Genomic DNA, 18666 nt, shown 5'->3' with positions numbered 1-18666 from the left:
GAGAGAACTGGGAAGGCTCCAAGGGATCCAGATCGTTCTCTCTTCTTAGGTGAGTATGTAACATTTTTTTTTTCTTCTGGTGAATACAGGTATCCTTTAGAAGAAGCTTATGTGGCCTGCAACGATTCTCATTCAATTGAGTCAGAATGTGTTTTTCTTAATGCAACCGTGCGAGGAGTGCTGCGGAAATACAACCAGTGGAAATGAGACCTAAATTAATGCTTAACAATGTAGCCAGGATAGCCATATGGCTTTAAGACATGCGAAGATGAACACACAACGCATCTGGGTTCAAGCAAGCTGACGTATACCTTCCATTGCAAGATTTGGAGGAGAACATACAGCAAACAATGGCATGACATTTTGGGCTCCTGCACTTTCCAGCTCTATGTGCAGTTGATAAAGGGCAAGAGCCCAAAACGTCATGTCGTTGTTTGCTGTATATTCTGCTGAAAATCCTGCAATAAAGGGAATTGCGTATTGTGTTTTTAGGGAGGCTAGGCTTTGGTACTAATATGTTTGATGGACTTCTGAAATGGATTTCTTCTTTACAATCTTATACAGAATTATGCCCGTTTTGAACTATTTGCTTTACCAATTAAGGCCACTGTTATTCAGTTTTTATTCAATAGATTTTCTGACCATTGACCTGTGTTAGTTTTCATTTTACTATTTGCTTGTGTAATTAATTCATTAAAACCTTACCTTAGTTTGCTGAGATCCTAATTATGTGAATATCATCTACTTAGTTTAATGGCTACCAATAAATGCTTCTCGATTATAGTGCTTTCATTTATTTCACTATGTCAAATAAATGTAAAAGTTCACAATTTGCAGGCTGAAGTCAGGTAGCTTGTTAACGTGATTTTGCAGCTATTCTGACTTTGGGGGCTCCTCTTAATGTATAAAACGAACAGATAACAATTGACCTTTAGTTAGAAAGCTCCACGTGGCCCATACAGACACTTTGTACATTATAGCAGTAATTTCACAAATGTCAATTAGCTTTGAATAGTGTCTTGTCTTCCAGCGAGATTCATTTGCTGCCTGCAGTGATAATGCCTGGTACAGCTGGGAACCAGCTCTCACGCAGAAGCATAAATTCATCTTTACAGTTCCCTAATCTCAAGCTCACTTCAGTGCTATAACTTTGCCAATAGTTATCTGAAGCAGGCAGAATGAAATCTTAAAGGACCATTCCAGCCAGTGGAGTAGCTAGAAATCACGGGCTCCATAGTAAAACTTTCATGGGGCCCTCAGATTATCCACTTAAGTACCAGCGGTCTCTGGTCCTTAAGGGGCGGAATACTGACGAATCGCCGTCTACGCCACTTGCCGGGAACCTCAGCCCACCCCCTCGGCCGTCTCCATGACGGCAGAGTTCCTGTGAGTCGGTCAGGAGCCGCTTTCATTGGCTCCTGACCTTGTCTTTAATGTAAGCCAATGGGAGTTGCTTACATTAATACAGTCAGGAGCCAATGAAATCGGCTCCTGGCCAGCTCAAAGGGCTCTGCCGTCATAGAAATGGCAGGGCAAGTGAGCTGCGGCGGGCAGAGAACAACGCGATCAGCGGTAGCTATGAGAGTGGCAAGTACACGCGGCAGCGGTGAGCTGAAATCTATGCCCTGGCAGCCACAACAGCATCAAGACAGGGTGTGGATTTAACCATTCTTAACTGGTTAAGCAATTCCACCTGCCCCTACCCCATGGATAGGAGTTAAGTGGGCAATTTACATTCTCATGCAAACAACACTGCCCATACTTCATGGGCACTGATGCAAAGTCACAGGGTGGAGAAACACAAAAAAGTTAATGGTGAATATTTTAAGTACCAACTGGGCCCCATATGCTTCAGGGCCCCATGGCTATTGTTACACCCCGGATTAAATTAATAAGGCATGGTGCGAAATTGACTTCAGACTATGATAGGGTCATTAGACAATGATTATAGTAGGGATTATATTGTAAGCTCCTCTGAGGGACAGTTAATGATATGAGTCTGTGGAAATTATGTGCTGTAGAAATACATAACCTCTTTTGGTTTTCACGGCTGTCAGTGGTTTGACAGGTGTTTGTGTGTGTGTGTGTGTGTGTGCGTGCGGACAAGAGGGAGTCATAGGTGCTGGAGAAATAAAAATAATGATGATAGTGGACCTTTTATTATTCCCTTTAGAACCAGTATTGCACTGAAAGTCCATCTATGGTGGAGATGTGAATGGGGGAGAATCTTTTTTTGTTTGTACTGTGTGGGGGGCAGCTAAGGAGATGCTGATGAGCTGCACATCTTCTTGCATCACTTATGTATATCACATCCATCATCTGGCAGAATATTCCGCTAATAGCAATTGGCTTCTGTTGAGTGAGACTGGCAGGGAGACAGCTGTGATTTTTGGCCTGTTAGACTAAGCATGATTGTTGAACGTGAAAAATGAATGGCCAAACTGGACAGCTGCCATTTTTGCGCATTACATAAAATCTGTCTGATACAAAAGTAATTTTTATGGAATTAAAGTAATGTAACAAATGGTTAAACTGGCTGGCATGTGGTTTGTCTGATGTATACTGTGGTCTCAGGATGTGAAGTGTCAAACAATTGTTACAATATTGTGCTTTGAATCAGATCTCCAAGTAAAATATTATTGTACTTTTCAGCTGAGGCTGCTGTTTGTTTTATAAAAAACATGATCTAATCCAAAGGATCACTTTTTTTTTGTTTTTTTTTGTTTGTTTTATTTAAATTCAAGTGCAGAAGTATTGAATTTACTTTTCTTGCGTTTTTGTATCTAACAAACAGTTGAGTTGATACAGCATAACTTTCTAAAGTATGAACCTTTAAAGAGCCACTGTAGCGACACATTGTAGAATGAAATACATTATTCAAGATGCACACTTTTGGGTTAATTATCCTGATTTCAGCATCATAGAGACTTCTCATACCTATACATTGCTGTATATTGTTCTGTAGCGCTGCCTTGACAGCAATATCACAGCTTAGGCTTTCTAGTTATGTGGAATTCTCCTCCAAGAGCATTCATATAATTTCTACTGGTTTCAGAACACAAAGTAAACATTCTACAGAGATGCACCTGACAGGAGTAAAGATGTCTCTTCCTGTGACACATTTCAGAATGTAACTCAAAGTGAGGAAATTATTTTAGGATGAGCAAACACTGACTTTATAATTTTATTAATCAATACTGTATTGTAAAAAAATAAGAAGTTTTATTCATTACATTATTTTCAGTACAGCTCCTCTTTAACCTGTTTGATATTACATTTGAAAATGTCAACCCTTTTTCTCTCTGAAATTGAATGTTTTGTGTCTTAAAGGGAAGGTCCAGGGTAATTCAAAATCAAAAACCTACTCACCTTGGGCTTCCTCCAGCCCCTTTCAGCTGTCCTGTGCCCTCACCGCAGCTCCGGTGATCCCGTTCCCCTCCAGTGCATCTTCCTGCACTCCAGTGTGGTGCTCACGGAGTCGCACTGACGTCATCTGGGCTGTACCGCGCAGGCGCAGAACTACTGCGCAGTACAGTCCGGATGATGTCATTACGACTGAGAGCCACTCGCGCAGGCGCAGTGGGCATCTTGCGCTGGAGGGGATCTCGGGGCAGTGGCGGGGAGCGGCGAGGGCACAGGACGGCTGCAAGAGGCTGGAGGAAGCCCTGGGTAAGTAGATGTTTTGTTTTGGTAAGAGACACACATGAAACCATAACACATATGCAAACTTAATCAGGACCATTCTTATCTGGGGTGACGTGGGAGTGGTGTTAAACCTTAGGCTTAACACCGCTTCCACTTCACCCCACAGCCGGATGAGGATCGAGTAGAATTTGTAAACTTTTATGATGTACGCATTGTGATGTGATTCATAAGCCGGATCTATTAAAGCTTTTTTAGACACGTGGAATGCAAGTGCCAAACTGTTTCTTCTTATGAGTTCTATACAATGTGTTTTTCTGAAGTTCTGAGCACGCATTGAAACTGTGGTATCATACCCGATCTGATCCTCTTGACATCTATGAAAGTTATTTCACCCTGAATGCACTAGTGATTGTAGTGCCTTTTGCTGTTTCTCACTATATGCCCCTAGATTTTGCCATCTGAATCAGATAATTCAGGGGACTTAATGGCAGGGCCACTACTGTACCTTGTATGCTCTAATTGTGACCCATGTGCCATCCCAATACCTGAACCTGTAGGTGTTGTTTCCTTAAAGAGGAGCTATCAGAATCAGATTTATTTCGCCAAATACAGCACAGCTATATTCTGAATTTTTTGTAGTACACATGGCATAGACATAGTACAGGAGGGGGACAAGAAGCACAAACACAGACAATTTACAACTGCAGTAATGATATACATGACAAACTGGGTCGTCGGTAAGGGTTCGTTCCTGCCGTGCAGGAGCAGTCCAACAATAATACTAATAATAGTACTAATAATAATAAAGATGATGGTGGCCCCAGTACAGTCTCTGGACAGTGAGAACAAGGGCGTGCAGGGGCGTGAGCTGATGGAGAGACCCCGCTAGGGCATGCCGGTAGGCGGGCCCGGTGGGGGAAGGTAGGAGTTGAGCAGCCGAACCGCTTGGGGGAAGAAGGTGTTCATCCGTCTGGTGGTTTTGCATGGTATGGACCTGTAGCGGCGGCCCAGTGGGAGCAGCTTGAAGTGGCGACTGCCTGGGTGGGAGGGGTCACGGGAGATCACAGTGGCCCTCTTCCTCATCCTAGCGGAGTGGAGGAGGTCAAGAGGTGGAAGAGGGGACCCGATGATTCTCTCTGCATCAGCTATGACTCTCTGCAGTTTGTGTTTGTCGCTGGCCGTTGCGCCCGCATACCAGACAATGACTGAGGAGCAGAGGATGGATTCTATAGTGGCAGTATAGAAGCTGGTCAGCAGTTCCCTGGGCATGCCGAATCTCTTCAGCTGGCGCAGGAAGAACAATCTCTGCTGTGATTTCTTCTGTATTATGGAGGTGTTCTGCCCCCACTTCAGGTTGTTAGTGAGAGTCGTGCCGAGGAACCGCACCGATGTCACCCTAGAGACTTCGGTACCCCCAATGAGGATAGGTAGGAGGGGGGGAGGGTTCCTCCTGAAGTCTACGACTAGTTCAACAGTCTTTGCGGCATTGAGAACTAGGTTATTTGCTCTGCACCAGTTGCAGATTCGCTCAACTTCGCTGCGGTACTCATGCTCGCCGTTGCTGCTAATTAGGCCAATGATGGTGGTGTCGTCTGCAAATTTGATGACTTTCACAGAGTCAGCGGATGATATGCAATTGTTGGTATAGAGGGAGAACAGTAGTGGTGACAATACACAGCCTTGTGGAGCCCCAGTATTGGTGGTTCTGACGCTGGAGTAGCAGCTGCCGAGCTTCACTTGTTGCGTTCTGTTGGTCAGGAAGTCCTTGATCCATGCTCGGAGCGTGGGATCTACTCCGAGCTGCGCCAGATTGGTGAGCAGGATGTCTGGGCAGATCGTGTTGAACGCCGAGCTAAAATCCAGAAACAAGATCCTAGCATAGGAGACAGGGTTGTCAAGGTGCTCCATGATGTATGCCAGGCTGGCATTGATGGCGTCCTCCACGGATCTGTTTGCCCTATAAGCAAATTGGAGCTGGTCGAGGTGAGCGTCCGTGTGTCTCTTCAGGTGGGCAAGGACCAGCCGCTCAAGGAGCTTCATAATGTTGGAGGTTAGGGCCACTGGTCGGAAGTTGTTGTGCTCAGTGCTGCCGGGTTTTTTGGGGACTGGTACAATTGCGGACCGCTTGAAACAGGAGGGGACTGTACCGTCCGATAGTGACCGCTCGAATAAGGTGGTGAGCACAGGAGCTAACTGATCAGCACAGGTTCTCAGGCAGATAGATGACACTCCATCCGGGCCAGAAGACTTCCTGGGATTCAGCTTACGGAGGTGCCGGAGTACCTCTAATTCATGGACAGTAACAGGAGCCAGGGTGCCGAGTTCATCCGAGGGGGGGTTCACCTTGGCCGTGGCTGTATGGTCCCCCTGCTGGTTAGGTAGTTGCTCGAACCTGCAGTAGAACTCATTGAGCTCCTCCGCCAGCCGAAGGCTTGGGGTCGCAGGCTGAGGTGCAGGTTTGAAGTTTGTGGCTGCTCTCAGACCCTTCCATACCTCCCGTGTGTTGTTTGATTGGAGGCAGAGCCCGAGCTTGTCGGAGTAGGCCCTTTTTGCTGATCGCAGTTCTCTTTTCAGTGCGTACCTGGCCTCTCTATATTTCTCAGGGGAGCCGGACCTGTGCGCTTCCTCTTTGCATTTCCGAAGTCGGCGGAGCTTGTCGTTAAACCAAGGCTTGTTGTTGGGGAAAATCCTGAATGTCTTGGATGGGATACATGCTTCCTCACAGAAACTAATGTAGGAGGTAACGTTCTCGGCCCATTCATCAAGGGAGGGTGCCTCCAGCGTCGACCAGTCTGTGGTGTCAAAACAGGCTTGGAGTTCCAGTTTTGCTTCTGCTGTCCATTTTTTGATGGTTTTGACAGTGGGCTTTGAGGTCTCCAGGAGCCGCCTGTAAGTAGGGATCAGGTGGATTGTGTTGTGGTCGGAGTTTCCCAGAGGGGCTCCTAGGGTGGCCTTGTATGCCTTCTTCTGGACCGTGTAGCAGTGGTCCAGGGTGTTACAGTTTCTGGTAGGGCAGGTTATGTGCTGCTTGTAGCGGGGCAGCTCATGTCTTAGGTTCGCCTTGTTGAAGTCGCCCAGGATGATGATTAGAGCCTCAGGGAAGGATGTTTCCCACCGCGAGATATAGTCACTGAGGGCTTGCAGTGCAGTCTTGGAGCATGCATTGGGAGGTATATAGACCCCAACGAGGACAAGGGAAGAGAACTCCCTGGGGGAGTATTGAGGCCTGCAGTTTATGGCCAGAAACTCAACGTCTGGGGTACAGGTCTTGTTGAGGGTGGTGATGTTGGAGCACCAGGAGGTGTTGATATAAAAGCAGATGCCCCCACCTCTCGTTTTCCCCGAGAGGGCCACATCACGGTCTGCTCTTAGGAGATTGTAGCCTGGTACAAGTAGAGAGTTGTCCGGGATGCTGTCACTCAGCCAGGTCTCCGTAAAACAGAGAACAGGGGTGTTCTTACTGATCTGGGGTTTGCTACCCAGTAGGAGGAGCAGCTCGTCCAGTTTGTTTGGAAGTGAGCAGACATTTGCAAGTAGGATGGCAGGGATGGGAGAGCGTAGACCTTTCCTTTTGAGTCGGACCATGGCCCCTGCCCTCCTACCTCTGTGGCGACGTTTGTTCGGTGCTCGCTTGGAGACGAGGTATTTGATATGGGCGGTGACAGCATCCCACAGGGGGGAGCCCCATGGGGGCTTGGGGCTGTCCGGGGGTTCCCATTTAAGGAGGGCCTCTCTGGATAGGGTGGCAGTATTTAGTGACCGTTCTGAACCCATGGCACAGATGGGAGGGGTGTTTGAATTCAGGGCAGAGGGAGGCCAGGGCTGGTTGCATGGAGCAGGGCAGCGGAGTCGAAAGGCTGGTGGAGGGTCTCGACGGGCAGCGAGCACCCCTGGGACGGGTAGTGGGTCTCAAGGAACGGTGCAGAGTCAGACTGTGACCTGCTTGGCACCTCGAAGACGCAGCACAGTGTATGATTCCGGTAGGTGATGTGGAGCAGACAGCACAGCGCAGTGAGTAGGGCACAGGTAGATAGTATTGGTCAGGCAGCACATGCACAGTGTGAGGCCCTGGTGGATGGTATGGAGGCACAAAAGGATGGTGTGGAGCAGGCAGCACAGTATGTTGCACACAAGATGGTGTGGACGGGCAGTATGTTGCACACAAGATGGTGTGGACGGGCAGCACAGCACAGTGTGTGGACCAGGTAGGTGGTGTGGAATGGAGCCAGCACGCAGTACAAGGCACCCGTAGGTGGTATGGAGCGGGCCCCGTAGATGGTATGGGGCGGGCAGCACGGCACAGAATAGGTGTTTTGGAGCGGTCAGTCCAGCACAGCGTGTGAACCAAGTAGATGGTTGGAGCAGGTAGCACTGCACAGTATAAGGCCAGGGTCGATGGAGCAGGCAGCACAGCTCAGTGTAAGGCCCAGGTAGATTATGAGGGGCAGGCAGCACAGCACAGAGGGCCCAGGTAGAGTATGAGGGGCCGGCAGCACAGCATAGAGGGCCCAAGTAGATTATGAGGGGCAGGCAGCACAGCATAGAGGGCCCAAGTAGATTATGAGGGGCAGGCAGCACAGCACAAAGGGGATGGTATGGCAGGTAGCACAGCACAGATGAGTAGATAGTAAGGAGCAGGCATCACAGTAAGGGGCGCAGATGGATGATATGGAGCAGGCAGCGGGCTGAGCAAGGACAGGATGGAGGGGTGCCAGTTCCAGCAGAAGTGTAGGTGCAAGCAATGGGACTCACCCTGTATGAGTTGGCACAGGCAGGAGGATCTGTAGCCGCTGGAGGAAGTGTGCCTGGAGGGGGAGGCTGATCACGGGAAACCCAGATCCTGGAGGCTGGTCGCTGAAATCCCTGACCTGCGGAGTCCACCCGAGGGGAGGCAAAGCATGGGGAGCCTTGTGGCGAGGAGGCTCTCTCTGGATGAGAGGGCCGGGCGGGCGGGCCCAGCCGAGAGATGCGGTGCAGAGGCGATCCGAGGTGGAGGTCCTGCGTGGGACCACGTGGTGTGGAGTCGGGAAGAGGCTGGAGCTGCAGCAGTCTGGCTAGCCGAGGCGGAGGACCAGCGTGGGACCACGTGGTGGAGGCTGGGGTTGCAGCGGCGGCAGTCCGGCGAGCCGAGGTGGAAGGGCTGCGTGGGACCACGTGGTGGAGGCTGAGGTAGCAGCGGCGGCAGTCCGGCGAGCCGAGGTGGAAGGCCTGCGTGGGACCACGTGGTGGAGTCAGGTGAGTGGCTGGAGCCGCGGGCAGGAGTTGCAGCGGCGACCGGGATGCTTCTGCAGCAGGAGCGGAAGTCCGCAGTCTGATCAGCGGCAGTCAGGACCGGAGCAGTGGCAGCAGCAGCAGGCAGACCGGAGCAGTGGCGAGATCAGATGGAGCTGGAGGCCATCGGGTGAGTGCAGCCAGAGAGCCCTTACCTAAGTTAAACTAAATCTAAACCTAAATCTAAATACATCAGCTAAAGCACAAAACAAAAAAACAATCACCTAAGCTGTCCACTACTATTTTTGTAGCCAGAAAACTATGGAAAAGCACACTATTTACAGAGCCATGTGACCGAGGCGACCTGCTGGGGCGCCATCTTGGTCAGCCATACTATCTCAGAAAAAAAAGCACATATAGAGTGGGTTGCAAAAGTATTCGGCCCCCTTGAAGTTTTCCGCATTTTGTCATATTACTGCCACAAACATGAATCAATTTTATTGGATTTCCACATAAAAGACCACCACAAAGTGGTGTACACGTGAGAAGTGGAACGAAAACCATACATGATTCCAAACATTTTTTACAAATGGATAACTGCAAAGTGGTGTGTGCATAATTATTCGGCCCCCTTTGATCTGAGTGCAGTCAGTTGCCTATAGACATTGCCTGATGAGTGCTAATGACTAAATAGAGTGCACCTGTGTGTAATCTAATGTCAGTACACATACAGCTGCTCTGTGAGGGCCTCAGAGGTTGTCTAAGAGAATATTGGGAGCAACAACAGCGGGAAGTCCAAAGAACACACAAGACAGGTCAGGGATCAAGTTATTGAGAAATGTAAAGCAGCATTAGGCTACAAAAAGATTTCCAGAGCCTTGAACATCCCACGGAGCACTGTTCAAGCGATCATTCAGAAATGGAAGGAGTATGGCACAACTGTAAACCTACCAAGACAAGGCCATCCACCTAAACTCGCAGGCCGAACAAGGAGAGCGCTGATCAGAAATGCAGTCAAGAGGCCCATGGTGACTCTGGACGAGCTGCAGAGATCTACAGCTCAGGTGGGAGACTCTGTCCATAGGACAACTATTAGTCATGCACTGTACAAAGTTGGCCTTTATGGAAGAGTCGCAAGAAGAAAGGCATTGTTAACAGAAAGCATAAGAAGTCCTGTTTGCAGTTTGCCACAAGCCATGTGGGGGACACGGCAACCATGTGGAAGAAGGTGCTCTGGTCAGATGAGACCAAAATGGAACTTTTTGGCCAAAATGCAAAACGCTATGTGTGGCAGAAAACTAACCCTGCGCATCACTCTGAACACACCATCCCCACTGTCAAATATGGTGGTGGCAGCATCATGCTCGGGGGGAGCATCTCTTCAGCAGGGACAGGGAAGCTGGTCAGAGTTGATGGGAAGATAGATGGAGCCAAATACAGGGCAAACTTGGAAGAAAACCTCTTGGAGACTGCAAAAGACTTGAGACTGGGGCGGAGGTTCACCTTCCAGCAGGACAATGACCCTAAACATAAAGCCAGGGCAACAATGGAATGGTTTAAAACAAAACATATCTATGTGTTAGTATGACCCAGTCAAAGTCCAGATCTAAATCCAATCGAGAATCTGTGGCAAGATCTAAAAAACTGCTGTTCACAAACACAGTCTTAACTCTGTCTATCTTGAAACCAATTCTGACATAATTTACTCCCTTACTGTGTCTGTGTATCATTCCCCCCCCCCCAATCTTCAGACACTCCCACCCAACACTGCAGTAGAAAGTGCATTGTCTCAGCATGAGAAATATTGGCCAATCAGAGAGGAACAGAGGTGTGGGCAGGGAAAACCGGAGGGAAAGAGGCTTCAGCCAACTAGGGTGCATTAGTTAAGTCTGAGAGGAAATTAAAGAAGCAAAAAAAAAAGACAACCCAGCATGCCCTGCAACGTCCTTGCAGCAGCAGCAGCTTCTCCTCCTGCAGGCTCAGCTCCCCTGAGAGACACTGTCACCCCTGAGAGACACTGTCACTTGCGGCTGGCCCCACTTTCACTCATGACTGCACCTCCTGACTCCCAATAGCTAGCTAGCTTCCTGTTGGTCAGCTGTACTACTGGAAGCTGAAAGCTGTGCATGGACTGTCAGGTGTAACAGCAAGCAATGGTGGTACTTGGCAGGTGGCCTTCTCTGCCCGACTCACTGTGTGTGTGTGTGGGCACAGTGGACAGCATGGAAACAGCATGCTGCCTGCGTGACTGCGATACCACCAAGCACCATATTGCCACTTTTCCCTGTCTTTCACAACGCGAACACAGGTAGTGTGCAGTAGTGGGCATGGCCAAAGTTGTTTGGCTGGAAAGGTAAGAGGGGGAGACCTGGAACTGGACCTGGAACACTGCCGCGAATGCACACGTGCTGCTGTCTCCAGGGCCCCGGAGTAAATAGTGTGTATGTTCATGATTTCAGACTGGAACAACCGGTGTGCAGTGAGTGCAGCAGTGGTATAGGGGCTGCAAGCTGGCATGAGGGGGATGGTCTGGGACTGGCATCAAGGCCACCATGGCATGGATGGACCACATCATTCTCCAGTTGCGGCTAAATCATTCTAGATCAGGGTTGCCCACACTTTTTTGGCTTGTGAGCTACTTAAAAAAATTAGCAAGTCAAAGTGATCTACTTGTGTACAATTTTAGAAGCACACCTGTATATAGAGAATAGAAACTGTAGTGGGGTCAGAATCTACCATGAAGTCCTTCGCGATCTACTGGTAGATTCCGATCTACCTAATGGGCACCCCTGTAGACATTATATATACTTGTGCACTAGACAGGGTTTCCAAAGACCGTAAATTACCTTTAGGATCACTTTGCCTTGAGAGAAAACTCTGGCCCACTGTCTTTGAGTTAGACTGTTACACTGCAGATAGCTCCGCCCACATCCAGTCATTGTCACACACATTTTTCTGCACTGCACTCACGCCTTTCCAATATGGCAAAGAAGCTCCCTAAAGAGGAACTTTAACTCAAAACTGAACTTATCCCTAACAGTAGTCTATACCCCCTTTTCCCATAAGAAAACTTTACCTTTTCTCGAATAGATTGGGGACATCTGTATGGCTGATATTTGGTAACACCGCTCCCCCTGTGTGATGTCAGGACCATGGCCCTGACAGTTTGCTGTCTGTGAACCTCATTGTATTGTCTATATTTCCAATGTCTAAGCAAGCACTATCTCCAAAATCACCTAGCGGGAATAAAGATGTTGCCACCTGTGATAACTTTCACAATTTAAATCGGGGTGACTAAACACTGAGTAAAAATATAAATGAATGTTGTAAAGGAAAAAAAAGTAATTTTATTTATTACATTATTTTCACTACAGTTCCTCTTTAGGAGCCAATTTAGATAGACTGCTCCCAGCGGCTCGTTTTGCTGATGCTGAATGTTTTTCTGCTACCGAGCAGGAAAGCATTTGGCATCGGTTCCCGGCGTTTTGTCATTGTGCTCTGAGTTCCTAGGGGGAAATGGAACTGTGAACACAGCCAACACTAGATGCTACATGCAGCATCTCGAAAAAAATCAATCGACCATGGTGTTTGCCAAGATGATGGTAAATGCATTGAGATGAACGCTGCCATTCATCTTAAAGGGGGACGCCCATGGATATCTGTGGAAAATGCCCTGAACAGCCACCTGTCTGTATTAGCCCTAATGGTTAAGCATGGTTTTCTTCTTATTGTGTATTTATATAGTGCTGACCTCTTCCACAGTCCAATGCAGAGTAAAGTCTGTCTCTCAGAGGAGCTCACAATCCATTATTTATAATGGTCATATTCTAGTGTCTCTGTTATAGTCTAAGGCCAATTTTGAGGGCATTCCAGTTAACCTACTAGTATGTTTTTGGGATGTGGGAGGAAACTGGAATGCCCAGAGAAATCACACACAAGAACATACAGTATAAACTGCATGTAGACAGATGTGTAGCTATTGCTTCCACTCCTGGCTTCCTCGTGATAAGGTGTGAGCTATAAAGTAAGTTATGTGCCTTTCCGGCACACATACCTCCTGCGATGTCCTACATTATTCTACAATATTGTTGATTTTGGAGTAGCAGCAAGGAACAGAGGGGAAGATTTATCAATGCATTACCGACAGTTTTTTCTTTTTAATCTGTTCTAACCAGCAGGGAGAACATTCTTAAATCCTAGGTAATAATGGCAATTTAGCATGAATTTCTAGAGCTGCACTACAGTTAAGAGAAGTGCAAATCCATCCCTAAACTGGCGCAGATTAAGAAGTGCTTGATGGCAGTTCTAAAGATGTAGAACTGCAGGCTAGACATGATTGCAGAGTGCAGGCTATACATGATTTGTGATGTGCTCCTCCCACCTGCTGAATTCCTCCTCAGAGCCTGCTGCTATCAATACAACAGGTGTGTTGGTTACCTCAGAAACAGGAATTCCCCTCACACACTGCACTGTCTGAAAGACCTTCCTAGCTCCTCCTATTATACAACAGTTTTAAAAGGAATCTGCACTGTCTAATGATTTCTTAAGATGCCTGAGACAGTTCTGCATGGATTTCTAAAAACCTACTAATATTTTGTCTCAGACACTCTTGATAAATCTGGCCCAGATATTCTTTCCTACTCGCTTCTGCTCTCAACCCGCCTGCTTCCCACTCTCCGCCTCCTTCAAGCCCTTCCTTCATCGATGATGAGCAGAGGAGAGCTAGAAGGAGGTGGGGAGTGGGCAGAGAGTAGGGGAGAAGATCTGCTTCTTTCACAGGTGCTGCAGGGACCAGGAGGCATCAGGGGGATAGTGTGGTCTGGCCAAGGCAGCAGATATGTGTGCCGTAAAGGCACATCTAACCTTAACCTCTTGACGACCAGCTAACGCCGATTGGCGTAAACTGGTCGTCTGCAAGTTTCCATGTCCGTTCACGGAGGCTGTCTCTGTGAACAGCCGGAGAGCCGCCGATCGCGGCTCGCCGGGAAAATGTAAACACGCGGGGAAGAAATCCCCGCTGTTTACATCATACGGCGCTGCTGCGCAGCAGCGCCGTAAGGCAGATCGGCGATCCCCGGCCTCTGATTGGCCGGGGATCGCCGTCATTTGATAGGCCGAAGCCTATCCTACAATGCGCAGGACGGATAGCCGTCCTGCGCAGCTCAGAGGGGAAGGGAGAGGGAGGGAGAGGGACGGAGCGCTGAAAATGCTGCGGTGGGGGGCTGTGAAGAGCCCCCCCCCCGCAAAGCGCAGAGAGCCGGCGGCGATCAGACCCCCCCCAGCAGGACATCCCCCTAGTGGGGAAAAAAGGGGGTAAGTCTGATCGCCCTGGCTAAAACCTGATCTGTGCTGCGGGCTGGAGAGCCTACGCAGCACAGATCATTCAGAAAAGCCCTGGTCGGCAAGCCAGTGTTACCCGACATAAAAAAAAAAAGTCAGATACTCACCTAAGGAGAGGGAAGACTCTGAGTCCTAATGAGCCTTTCCTCTCCCGGTGCCCTCAGGATCCTCTGTTCAAATCCCCCACCACTGGGGACTTCGGGAGCTGGCGCATGCGCAGTACGGAGCAGCCCGTCTTTGGGAGCCCGAGTGCTCCCGAAAACTTCCGAAACCTCCCTTTGGCGGCGGAAGTGGCAGTATTTGACCGAACTGTCCGAATACTGCTACGGGGGATCCTGAGCAGGACCGGGCAACGGGAGAGGAGAGGGAAGTCTCATTAGGACTCAGAGCCTTTCCTCTCCTTAGGTGAGTATCTGACTTTTTTATTTTTATAGGTTGGGTAACATTGACTTTAAAGGAAGCCAAAACGGCTTCAGGTATGTAGAAGCATGTAATAGTACCCCAAGATGCTGCGCCAAGGGAACTAATATCCCCCTTTGCCCCCCCCAAGCTATGCCACTGCACGTATATATAGTACGCTGGGACCTTCTCTACCGTGCTTCTGGGCGGCTGTGCACAGCAGCAATAGTCCGGAGGTTTCTTTACATGCGTGGTTTGGAAACAATTGTAACCGCGCTGTATTTAAAACAAGAGGCAATGTATGAATGTAGTGGCAAACATGCCCCTACCCCAACTTTTTTCAAAATGTGATTTCTCAGCTTTTACATTTGTCTCTGTACATATTTCCTTTAATATACAGCTAGTCTAATTTGCAAATCATTACAATATTTGTATTTGCGGTTTGTCATCCCAACCTTTTTGGAAATGGAGTTGCAAACCTTAGGTAATTTAATTAGTCTACAAAATGCTGACAGGGTGGTACCTTGTGCCAACAAGACTGAAAAATGAACCTATTGTTTTAGAGGCTGCTATCTAGACACAACTATGTGTTATGGATATGATGGTTATGCACTAAAATCATCTGATTCTTCATAGATTATGGTCTCTTGCATTCTGTTTAATGGCATGGTAAGCAAGGACCTGGGAAATTAGAGACCCTCACAAAGTTCCCAAATGCTCTTACCTCTTTCTAACAGTTAAGAGACCTATAATGAAAATATAGAGGTCTAATATCAGGTATTAAAATACAATGAATTTCCTCAATACAAAAAACAAAACATGGTAGCATTCTAATATGCACCCATTTTTCTAAAGGTTTAGCAGCCTAAGATGCCTTATATAAACTTGATTGTTGTAAGGGACTTGCCTCCGGGATCCATCGACACGGCTGTCTCTGCCGAGAGCAGGTTGCGTCCTGGCACTTCCGCATCAGCGCCGCTCTCACGTGTGTCTCGCTACCCCTGCTTACCTAGCAACGGGGGCGAGCGCATGCAGTCGGTGAAAGCGAAGGGACGGACGCATCTGCTTAGGCGTCCATCCTACGATGCAGAAGCTAGTGTCAGCTGACACTTGGGCAGGCTTATAAAACTTTGTCAGCTGATATGTTAGTCAGCTGACACCCAGGCAGGGCTGCTACTGTGTGATTGGTTACTGTGTTTGTGGCCGGCCATTGATTGGATGCTTGCCTGTTTTTAAAGCTTGCTGTGACACTTGGAGATTGCCCGTGATAGCTTTGGCTGTGTGCTTTTGCTGGGTGTAATTACTTGTATTTGGATTATTAGTGTACCGACCTTTAGCCTGGAATCTGACTACTCTCTGTCTGCCACCTGTACCGATCCTCTGCCTGGAATCTGACCACTCTCTGTCTGCTGCCTGCATCGACCTTGGATTGCCTGACCCTGATGTTGCCTGTTCCTAGTGTACCTCGATACTTCTGATATAACGTGTATGACCTTGGCTTGTTACTGGACTTTCGCTATCTTCTGTTAGGCTCTGGTAAGTTAGATAGTTCACTGTACGTTCAGCTCCTATATCTTGCACCTACAAGGCCTGGGTGTAACCGAAGTCGGGCAGGTGCTCTTCACCTCCCATTCAAGCAGGGTAGCGCAACACAGGGTGAAGAAGGTGGTGGTAGATTGGGGCATAGGAGCTTTCTTTAGTACTTCAGTACTCTTCAGTACTTTTTTTTTTTTTTTTTTTTTTTTTTTTACAGATTTCACCCTTGTCTCGAATTTATTTTTCTTAAGAAACCCAGAGACCCCATACACAACCAGAGTTAATGTGACTCTTCACCTACTTCAGTCTATGCTATATTACATATGGCTTGTGTGTGTGTGTCACTAACTGTGCCCATGATAAATAATTAAGTTCCTTGAAACCTACGTGGTCTCCATGGCACTTTGTAACCAGTTCACCTTCTGAGAGGTAATTGCCAGTTTATCATTGCATATGCTTGAAGTTTGGCTGTTTTAATGAAAGAAAAAAAAATTGGAAACAAAGTTGCCCCTAACTTTGTCAGTTTTCTCTTTTTCATTTTCTGAAAGTTCTGGATCTGAGAGTTGTCGCATAAAGCTTGGAGTCTTGGACAGATTATCATTGCTGCCAAGTGATAATCATGATGGCACTATGATGAACATGTGCTGATCATAAAGAAATTATATACCTGCCCAGCAGCTAATCTCATAATAGCCAGTAAACTGTAACCGATCACTCTGGAGACACATACAGACATAAATCTGTGGTATCTTAATCACTTATGGACATCTGTGTTTTCATCTTGACTCTGCACATGCTCTCACTGCTGTATGCTTGGCATTCGTATAGTGCTGTTGTCTCTCAGGTGCTGTGCCACAGGATGATTGCCTCAAGAGAACTGTACAGGAAGAGTTAAGAAACGTAAGTTGTTATCTATGCAAAATAGCTACTCTGAGCTCTCCGACTAATTTAGTCAGAGCTCAGTGCTATTTTTCTGAAGCACATATACATCAAAGAAACCATGAAAGAACTTCAGATAAGATTTTACTGCAAAGAAGTACAAAGGGTCATTAGCTCTGCTCTGCATAGTTGAAAATGCAGAATGTAGTTTGTAAACTGCAAATATTAGAGAATGATGCAAGGTTATTAAAAAAAAAAAAAAAAAGCTATATAACTGAAAATAAGAATACGAGACTTTTCTTTGTTTCTAATGCTCTATTAATTATCTGTACTACACATACAATTAATTATATCGTAAGGTGTTTTTTTTTTTGCTACTGTGTCATTTTAAAGGGATCTGAGCATCAAGGCTCCCCATAATGGAGGTTCCCAGGAAGCAAAGTCCGTTAACCCTTCACACACTCACATGTAATTGTTCATGCATATGCATTCACAGAGATAAATCATTCCAGGGACCACTGCTATCCCTATAGCTAAGTTAAAAGCCGGAGTCTTATTACAAAAGGTTACATTATCTTGCAGAGTTCCCTACACTGCGCAGAGGTACCCCAGTATTCGTAAGTGTTCTAACTCTGGCTCTGTAACATGCATAGTGCAGACATGTAAACTTTCATTGCATCAAACCTATCTGAAGATTAGGATCACACATCCTGACATCCTCTCTTGGGACAGAGTGCATCAAACTAATTCCACAAGGGAGCTAACAAAGTATATCCATGTGCACCATGCACACACCAGCATAAGCTGTATGCATACTGACAGTGGAATACTGGGGTACCTCTGCGCGGTGTAGGTGACTAACTTGAGGCGATGTGCCTTGATTTATGTGGGGGTTTTATTGTCACTCACCCTTGTGGCCAGGGCTCAACTCAGTGCACTCCCTCTGTGCCCATACAGTACAGTAAACAACTGCGAATGCTGGGGTACCTCTGCACGGTGTAGGCAACTATGCAAGAGAATGTATTTATTTTGCTCCAAGACCTTGGCTTTTCAGTTAGCTGTAGGGATAGAAGTGGTTCCTGAATGATTGATTTACTGTATGTGAATGCATTTGTATGAACATTTGCATGTGAGTGTGCGAAGGGTTAACTGACTTTGCCATTTTGCTGGCCACACCCCCTTTAGCACCTTCCCAATAAGTGTCTTAACTTGAGGTGATGTGCTGGATGTATGTGTTTGTTTATAGGTAGCAGCCCCCAAAGGTAATTCATGTCTGTCACCCCTCCCTTCCGGCATGAGTGGCTCCAGCTTACTGTGTAGGCGCGGCCATAGTCAAGCAGGCACAATACAGCCATGATCACATCTGAAAAAAAAACGTGGACTCGATAATCTCTCCCATCGAATCTGATCGGAGAGAGATCTGTTGCTTGCCTATACACAACAGTCTGATTTCTTATAGAGTTCAGATGCCGCCTGCCTGGTTGCCCCACAATTGTAAATGTAACCCCCCCCCCCCTCACCCCTTGGTGTCTGTGCACTGTGAAAATCTCACTTGTCCCAACTCCCAGCCTCTTCCGCTGTCACCCCCCAGCACCACCATGTGGGTGAGGCTGGAAGTCATAGCAGTGGGACAGGTGAGATTTTACAGTGCATCGG

At 47.5% G+C, this 18666-nt stretch overlaps 1 protein-coding gene and 1 long non-coding RNA gene across 6 annotated transcripts in view; one reads left to right on the top strand and one right to left on the bottom strand.

Moving 5' to 3' along the window:
* LOC137546880 (cyclic AMP receptor-like protein A) overlaps positions 1-18666 on the top strand; it is an 836868-nt gene that overhangs the window by 33034 nt on the left and 785168 nt on the right. The window contains exon 1 of one of the 5 annotated variants that reach the window (XM_068269868.1): positions 16846-17031. The exons of the other annotated variants lie outside the window; for them this stretch is intronic. The gene's annotated coding sequence lies outside the window, so the exon portion shown is untranslated. Of the gene's footprint in view, positions 1-16845; positions 17032-18666 lie in introns of those variants that run through there. 5 annotated transcript variants of the gene reach the window in all.
* The window catches only part of LOC137546881 (uncharacterized), a 43863-nt gene continuing 41842 nt past the window's right edge, over positions 16646-18666 (bottom strand). Inside the window, exon 4 of the long non-coding RNA XR_011026392.1 lies at positions 16646-17008. This is a non-coding gene — a long non-coding RNA (uncharacterized lncRNA). The remainder of the gene's footprint in view (positions 17009-18666) is intronic.

This window comes from Hyperolius riggenbachi, chromosome 2, assembly GCF_040937935.1.
Source record: "Hyperolius riggenbachi isolate aHypRig1 chromosome 2, aHypRig1.pri, whole genome shotgun sequence".
Lineage (NCBI taxonomy): Eukaryota > Metazoa > Chordata > Amphibia > Anura > Hyperoliidae > Hyperolius > Hyperolius riggenbachi.
This window is presented reverse-complemented; position numbering and strand designations above follow the sequence as displayed.